Here is a 9,380-nt window from a genome sequence, read left to right on the forward strand (position 1 = left end):
GGCTGGGGGAGCTGTGTAAGAAGGTTGGTGAGGGCCACTTCATCAAGTGCATCATGTGGGGGCAAGTAAAGCGAGCATACAGTCAATGGATGACGCACATGCACGGACACAGCGACGGCCTGTAAAGTCGTCGTAAGTGAGAGAGGCAAGGAGGGGTAGTCTGTCCTGACGAAAATACCTACGCCTCCTCTAGCTCTCTCTCCACGCAGGTCGTCCTTTTTGTTGAGTGTATAGCCTCGTATCTCAGGGGAGTATGATGGATGGAAATAAGTCTCCTGGAGACAGAGACACAGTGGTCTACCCTGAGATAGTAGACGAAGTTCATCCACATGCGTTCTGAACCCTTGCAAGTTCCACTGAAGTATGGGAGCCATCTATGGTGGGGGTAGCACCTTCATCCTGTCTCTCCGACGGGGCGGGGAGACTGCAGCAGGTGGAGGGGCAGGCATGGGGCAAGATGATTTCCCCACACATACATCGGAAGCCATCAACTCTGGGGAAGAGTCAGATGAAGCCTCACGGAAAACAACATCTGCATGGTCAGATGGTTTACCACGGGATTTGATCCACTGTTGCTGCTGTACGGGAGCTTTCTGCGGTTTGGTGGGCTTTGGGGGAGCTGATGTGGGAGTGGTAATGGCTGTACTGGGCTTCGGAACATCCTCAGCTGTTGGAGGTGCCAGGGGCTGGCCCAAGTTTGCCACAGTACCTTTGCTGCCGTTCGAATAGGGGCTACTGGCTCTGAAACACTGGCTGCGTTGCAAGTGCACTGACAGCTGCATGTATTAGTGCCAATACTCACCACCTCTGTCTGCATTGAGGCATCAACTTTTGGAGTAGGCTTCTGAACCAGGGATGCAAAAGATGTAGCAAATGTGGGAGGTTGCATCGACTTATAGATCTTCTTGGCCTCACCATAGGGGATACACTTGGTTGTTTTTATTTCCTGGACTTTGCATTCCTCTAAAAATATTCAGCAGTCCCTACTCCAAACAGGGTGGTTCCCAGAGCAATTGATACATTTGGCTGGAGAGGAGCAACCAACTCCTTCATGAGCAGCTTTACCGCAGTTGCCACAAGTCGCTTCGCCTTTTCATCCTAAGGTGGTATGCCCAAAACGCTGGCATTTGAAACAGCGCATTGGGGTCGGGAAGTAAGGCCTCACACTAAGGCGAAGGAAGCCAGCTTTAACATGTTCAGGAAGTTTCGTGCTACTGAAGGTTAGAATAAAGGAGTCGGATTTGACAAGATTGCCGGCAACCCTCCTCATGATATGTTGAACATCAACGATACCTTCCGGAGCCCACTCACGTTGCAGTTCTTCCTTGGGAATGTCAACTAGAGCCCGGCACGTCACAACACCTTTGCTGTAGTTCAAGGTGCTGTGCAGTTCAGTGTCTATGGCATACTCTCCAAGGCATTTAGCAGACTGTAGGTTAGTTGCTTGCTGGGAAGTGGAAGTATCCACTAGCAAGGTCCCATTACGTAAGCGCTTCACCGATTTTAAGGAGCCACAGATTCCCTCCAAACCCTTTTGTATATAGAAGGGTGAAACCTTCTCGAAACTACCCTCCTTCCATTTCACAATGAGAAACACATTCGGGTTACCAGAATGCATTCTGTTACTTAAGACTCGACTTGTCAAAGAAGTTCCGGAGTCAGGGGGACTGACTGCACGAGCCCTCTTAAGAGACTGGGTGTTAGAACCTTCCAGCGGCCCACCGTTTCTGCTGGGAGGAAGAAAAGAGGATTTCGATGGATCCATCTTGGTCCCACGAGCAGCTAGGGAACTAGAAGTCCACCTAGACAGAGCCCCGCGTGCCTAGTTAAGCCTTATGCAACTGGGGTGCGGCAGGTGCCCCAAAGGTTGCTCGCTTGCGACTGTTCCACCCCAACAGCCATGCATCTTATAAGCACACAGCACACCGTAAGGTTGAGGGTTTTTTATAGAGGTTTACCTTCCTCACAATACAGGCGGTCAAGGCAAGATTACCATTCGCCGCAGCACACAACATTACACCGCAGCACCACACGGTGGTCGCTGAAGCATGTCTGGGGGTTACGGTGACAGGAGACTGGCAGCGATGACCAGACCCCAACTTAGGACCCCGGGGTCACCAAGCCCGTACTCAGCAAATGAACGCTGAGCCCCTGGGGGCAGGAGAAAGAAAACTGGCGTTCTACAGATTGGAGAGTGGAATATCAGATCCCTTAATCAGGCATATAGGTTAGAAAATTTAAAAAGGGAAATGGATAGGTTAAAGTTAGATATAGTGGGAATCAGTGAAGTTCAGTGGCAGGAGGAACAAGACTTCTGGTCAGGTGAATACAGGGTTATAAATACAAAATCAAATAGGGGTAATGCAGGAGTAGGTTTAATAATGAATAAAAAAATAGGAGTGCAGGTAAGCTGCTACAAACAGCATAGTGAACACATTGTTGTGGCCAAGATAGCAATGAAACCCATGCCTATTACAGTAGTACAAGTTTATATGCCAACTAGCTCTGCAGATGATGAAGAAATTGAAGAAATGTATGATGAGATAAAAGAAATTCTTGAGGTAGTGAAGGGAGACGAAAATTTAATATTCATGGGTGACTGGAATTCGACAGTAGAAAAGGGAGAGAAGGAAACATAGTAGGTGAATATGGATTGGGGCTAAGAAATGAAAGAGGAAGCCATCTGGTAGAATTTTGCACAGAGCATAACTCAATCATAGCTAACAATTGGTTCAAGAATCAAAAAAGAAGGTTATATACATGGAAGAATCCTGAAGATACTAAAAGGTATCAGATAGATTATATAATGGTAAGAAGAGATATAGGACCAGATTTTAAATTGTAAGACATTTCCAGGGGCAGATGTGGACTCTGACCACAACCTATTGGTTATGAACTGTAGATTAAAACTGAAGAAACTACAAAAAGGTGGGAATTTATGGAGATGGGACCTGGATAAACTGAAAGAACCAGAGGTTGTAGAGAGTTTCAGGCAGAGCATAAGGGAACAATTCACAGGAATGGGGCAAAGAAATACAGTAGAAGATGAATGTGTAGCTCTGAGGGATGAAGTAGTGAAGCCAGCAGAGGATCAAGTAGGTAAAAAGACGAGGGCTAGTAGAAATCCTTGGGTAACAGAAGAAATATTGAATTTAATTGATGAAAGGACAAAATATAAATTTGCAGTAAATGAAGAAGGCAAAAAGGAATACAAACGTCTCAAAAATGAGATCGACAGGAAGTGCAAAATGGCTAAGCAGGGATGGCTAGAGGACAAATGTAAGGATGTAGAGGCTTATCTCACTAGGGGTAAGACAGATACTGCTTACAGGAAAATTAAAGAGACCTTTGGAGAAAAGAGAGCCACTTGTATAAATATCAAGAGCTCAGATGGAAACCCAGTTCTAAGCAAAGAGGGGAAAGCAGAAAGGTGGAAGGAGTATATAGAGGGTCTATACAAGGGCGATGTACTTGAGGACAATATTATGGAAATGGAAGAGGATGTAGATGAAGATGAAATGGGAGATACGATACTGCATGAAGAGTTTGACAGAGCACTGAAAGACCCGAGTCGAAACAAGGCCCCGGGAGTAGACAACATTCCATTAGAACTATTGACGGCCTTGGGAGAGCCAGTCCTGACAAAACTCTACCATCTGGTGAGCAAGATGTATGAGGCAGGCAAAACACCTTCAGACTTCAAGAAGAATATAATAATTCCAATCCCAAAGAAAGCAGGTGTTGACAGATGTGAAAATTACCGAACTATCAGTTTAATAAGTCACAGCTGCAAAATACTGATGCAAATTCTTTACAGACGAATGGAAAAACTGATAGAAGCCGACCTCGGGGAAGATCAGTTTGGATTCCGTAGAAATGTTGGAACACATGAGGCAATACTGACCCTACGACTTATCGTAGAAGAAAGATTAAGGAAAGGCAAACCTACATTTCTAGCATTTGTAGACTTAGAGAAAGCTTTTGACAACGTTGACTGGAATTCTCTCTTTCAAATTTTTAAGGTGGCAGGGATAAAATACATGGAGCGAAAGGCTATTTACAATTTGTACAGAAACCAGATGGCAGTTATAAGAGTTGAGGGGCATGAAAGGCAAGCAGTGGTTGGGAAGGGAGTGAGACAGGTTTGTACCATCTCCCCGATGTTAGTCAATCTGTATATTGAGCAAGCAGTAAAGGAAACTAAAGAAAATTTGGAGTAGGTATTAAAACCCAGGGAGAAGAAATAAAAACTTTGAGGTTCGCCGATGACACTGTAATTCTGTCAGAGATAGCAAAGGACTTGGAAGAGCAGTTGAACGGAATGGACAGTGTCTTGAAAGGAGGGTATAAGATGAACATCTACAAAAGCAAAACGAGGACAATGGAATGTAGTCGAATTAAGTCGGGTGATGATGAGGGAATTAGATTAGGAAATGAGACACTTAAAGTAGTAAAGGAGTTTTGCTATTTGGGGAGCAAAATAACTGATGATGGTTGAAGTAGAGAGGATATAAAATGTCGAGTGGCAATGTCAAGGAAAGCGTTTCTGAAGAAGAGAATTTTGTTAACATCGAATATAGATTTAAATGTCAGGAAGTTGTTACTGAAAGTACTGATATGGAGTGTAGCCATGTATGGAAGTGAAACATGGACGATAAATAGTTTGGACAAGAAGAGAATAGAAGCTTTCAAAATGTGGTGCTACAGAAGAATGGTGAAGATTAGGTGGGTAGATCACGTAAATAATGAGGAGGTAATGAATAGGATTGGGGAGAAGAGATGTTTGTGGCACAACTTGACTAGAAGAAGGGATCGGTTGGTAGGACATGTTCTGAGGCATCAAGGGATCACAAATTTAGCGAGGGCAGTGTGGAGGGTAACAATTGTAGATGGAGACCAAGAGATGATTACATTAAGCAGATTCAGAAGGATGTAGGTTGCAGTAGGTACTGGGAGATGAAGAAGCTTGCACAGGATAGAGTAGCATGTAGAGCTGTATCAAACCAGTCTCAGGTCTGAAGACCACAACAACATAGTGTGATGGATGTAAACCATATTAGATGCAAAGTTTACATGCAGCTGTGCTTGGGAAGCAAAGAGTTGCAAAGTAACATGTAGGTGAAATAGCTCACAAGACTCATATGTGTAGCTCATGTTGGGATCAACAACCAGATTTTTTTTTAGGACAAATATTAAATACAAAAACATTAAAAGATTAAATATGCTAGAAATTAGATGTAACAGAAATGGAACTGCTTTGATTCATTTGAATGCAATTGCCACATCAGAAATTACAAGCAAAACTTAATAACCATAGCACAACAAGCTCATTCCAATAACCAAAAAGCAGAGAGCCACACCTTAGAAAACCTATCCATGGCATCACAATAAACAGAGTAATAATTATGCACAAAATTCCTATCATTATGAAATTTTTTTAATTTATTTATTTTATTGTATTTGAAAAGTCCTATTAAGCACTGTGGACACACCAACACTTCTGTGTTTTGTTGAACACTGGCTTCATGAACACTCTTTATGTCACATAGAACTCACTATCATCACACTATTTTGGTAAGTTTGTAAAAATTGACACAGCTGAACATGTGTTCAGAGATGCTTAATGAGTATGGTAAAAATAGCTTGAGCAGTAAAATTAAGCAATAGAAATACTAAGTGTTCATCCATAGAAAGAGCAACAAACAATACACAACATACTGTCATTATTGTTTAACCAATCACCTGACAACTATCCAGTATCAGTGCATATACTTGAGTCACCACAATATTGCTACTGCTATGATTATATCACACCCAGCATACAAGGAGATGACTCTATAGCAACAGTAGATGAAAGAATCTGATAACAAAAAACACATTATTACTACAAAAAAACATACAAAGAATCACTTTATTATGTAGCAACAACTGCACAATAATAGTGTAAGTACTCTGATGTGTAATATGGTAAATGAAAGTTTGAGAGAAATCCTCAATGTGGAAGACATTGTCAAAAATTATAGCTCTTTCATAATCTTATATTGTGAATATATTAATCAAACATCTTCCACCAGAAGTAAAGTATATAAAGTAAAATACCAGTATATAAAGTGAACATTAAAAAAAAAAGAAAGTAACTGGACTACAAAAGATATTACTGTATTTTGTAAAAGTATTATAATTTGGCATAGAATCAGTAAACATCGAACAAATTGCTTAAGTTTCAAATGGTACTACAGTGAAATATCTACAGCAAAGTAGTAAAATGTGCAAAGAAATTGGCAGCTGAGATGGCGATTATGAATTTGGAGAATGAGTCTAAAACAGTGTGTCAGGTCAACAAAAATGGAACAGGGCAGGCAAGGTTTAAAAACAGTAACCCTAAGGAAATTGCATAGCATGAGTCTTTATAAAATAGCTCAGAATTGGTATCAAATGCATTTAATGAAAGTTTCATAGATGATTGCAGTAGTTGATAAGGCACCAAATCAAAGTGGCAACTAACGCCACTTATTTAACAGAAATACAATTATCTGCTTGCAAGTAATGAAGTAAAAATGCAAGAGTCAAGTAAGTTAGAAACACAAAAACTGTGTATAGTGATAAGAATGTCATCTGACTTTCTTGATGGACCATTGCCAATATGACTAATGAATCCATGACAGAAGCAATGCTCACTTGGACTTAAAAACTTTCGAGGGTATTATCACTATCCAAAAGGTCTTTGGGGAGGGGGACTGCCACCAACTATCTCAGCAGCACAAAGAACTTGCCGAGTACACTATTTAGAGATGAATTAACAATTGGGATATTCTGTGACCTGTCAAAACCTTCTGACTTAGTAAATCATAAGATCCTTAAAGAAAAGTTAAAATTATTTTTGGTGGGGGCCAACTAAACACGAACAGATAAAATCTTGACAGAAAGGTACCTGACAGTAACAACAGATGAAAGGAGTGATACACACTTCACAGAAATAGAAAGATCCAACACAGTGTCACAGGGAAGTGTACTGGGGCCACCACTGTTACTAGTGTACATCAGTGATTTACCTGAGGATATCAACAAGAAATCCATCCTATTTGCAAGTGACACCTTTATCCTCAGTGAGGGAAAAATCTAGAAGAAACCATTTAAGCAGCTGAAAGAGTTCCAATTCAAGTAGATAAATGGTTTAGCAATAACTAGCAGATACAAAAATTCATCAGTTTTAAAAAGAACCAAAGCAAACACAGTGTGTTAATGTCACACAAATGACAAAATTTTTGGGTCTCAATCTGGACAACAAATTAATTTGGACAGAGAACATCAGTAGTCTAAGTCACAGACTAAAGTCAGTTTGCTATTAGTTACAAAAATTAGCTGAAATTGTTACTGCAAAGTTCTGAAATTATATTACTATCTGCACTTCCACTCAATTATGTCATATAGAACAGAGTTGTGAGAAAGGTCAATGAATGCAAATGAAATGCCACAGAAAAGAGCTATCCATATACTGATAAATGCAGGATACATTTACACAAGGAAAAATAGTTTGAAAAACATTATGAAGAACTACTTTAAAATGAACAAAGTAACTGTTGGAAACCGAGCAGTACAACACTGGGTAAGTCATTAAGAGAAGTGTTAAGTGCATGGTAATGTGCCTATTCAATCGCCTTCTAAATATTGTTACCCAAACAGAGAAAACTAATGTCTTTAAAAACAATGTTAGACAAACAAAGAATGGAAATGGAAAACTGTCTAAGCACTATGTCTCTCATTTGTCAGGAGAATTAAAATAAATAAATAAATAAATAAATAAATGAACTAAAGTGTGTGTCTTTTTGTACAGAACTTATTTGTATACAAAAACTGAGAAGGTATTCTGATACCACAGAATTAAGCTACCCACACAATCACTCCAAAAAATAAAATGACAAATTAGTAAATAAATAATTTATTAAGAACATTATAAGAATGGAACATCACCAACTTTACTTCATATTTTAATAAGAAAAAGCGCACTTGCAAATGCAGTATATTAACTCCAGAAATCGATTCCACAGAAAAATTTGGGCCTTAATTCTGATAGTAAACAATCATGATGACCTAAAAGTACAGCTTTTAAACTTTTGCATGTGCTGGTTATTTGTCATGCTCTCCAACTCACTACAGCTGTCTAATGCCCAAGCAGAAAAGAATTGTACATTAGAGAGACAATGAGAACCCTCCTATTGGCGAGATGTTGAGGGGTTGGGATGAGGAGGGAAGGTGAAAATCTTGTTCGATAACTCTATATTACATGTCAAAAATAGTAAGTAATATGAGTATGTAATATGAGTATGTAATATGTCGACCTCACGCCCACATAAGTTCAATATTATTTTAACAATATCCTCATAATGGTAGTCTGTAGCTACGTATATGACTAAAAAATCAAAATAAATATACCTAAGCAATTGAACAATCATCATGAAATGAAGTTCATGACTTTTGATTTACAATTAAATCATGCCAATCATGTTTAAGAACAGTGCATCTCCTGTAAATGTACTTCACTTTAACAGTGGCAGCTTTAAAATACAAAGAAAATAATTTACAATAGTAATGTTAATAAGTGAATAGTGCTATGCTACTTGTTTAATGACACACTAATTTGTTTCATTCATTTACACTGCATTTGCAAGTCAAAACATAATGTTCAAATCAAAGAAATCTCAGGCACCAGCTACAGGTTAGAAAATGCAGTGTGACAATGAGCAAAGCTTAATACCATTGTCAAAATGGTAATTCACAAATCTCTTACTCTCACCAATGTACAATTCTTCATGCTTGGGCATTAGACAACTGTGGTGGGGTAGAGCAAGTGATAAACAGGTGGTGAATGCAAAAATTTAGAAGATGTACCTTCTGAAGCTCATAATCTATGCGGCTCAGAAGTACAGTCCAAATTTTCATGAAGGATAAATTGCTGGGACTGATATCTTGCAAGTGTGCTTATGTCTACTTAAAAGGTAATATTTTATTTTAAGTGCTTTAGCAGGAAACTGATTGACCTAAGTGCAAATATGAAAGTTTTTGTTAGAAGGGCCTTTAATACACATGGACTTGATTTTATCTGTGATAAAAAAAATGGCTCTGAGTACTTTGGGACTTAACTTCTGAGTCCACTAGAACTTAGAACTACTTAAACCTAACTAACCTACAGACATCACACATGTCCATGCCTGAGGCAGGATTCGAACCTGCGTATCTGCGATAATACAAGAACAGAAATACAGCAGCAATATTTTAACCAGTAGAAACATGGTCAACATAATACAAGAACAGAAATACAGCAGTAATATTTTAATCAATAGAAAAATGGTCAACAAAAATCATTTATCAATTATTTTACA

The sequence above is a fragment of the Schistocerca cancellata genome, chromosome 5 (assembly GCF_023864275.1).
Source record: "Schistocerca cancellata isolate TAMUIC-IGC-003103 chromosome 5, iqSchCanc2.1, whole genome shotgun sequence".
Classification (NCBI taxonomy): domain Eukaryota; kingdom Metazoa; phylum Arthropoda; class Insecta; order Orthoptera; family Acrididae; genus Schistocerca; species Schistocerca cancellata.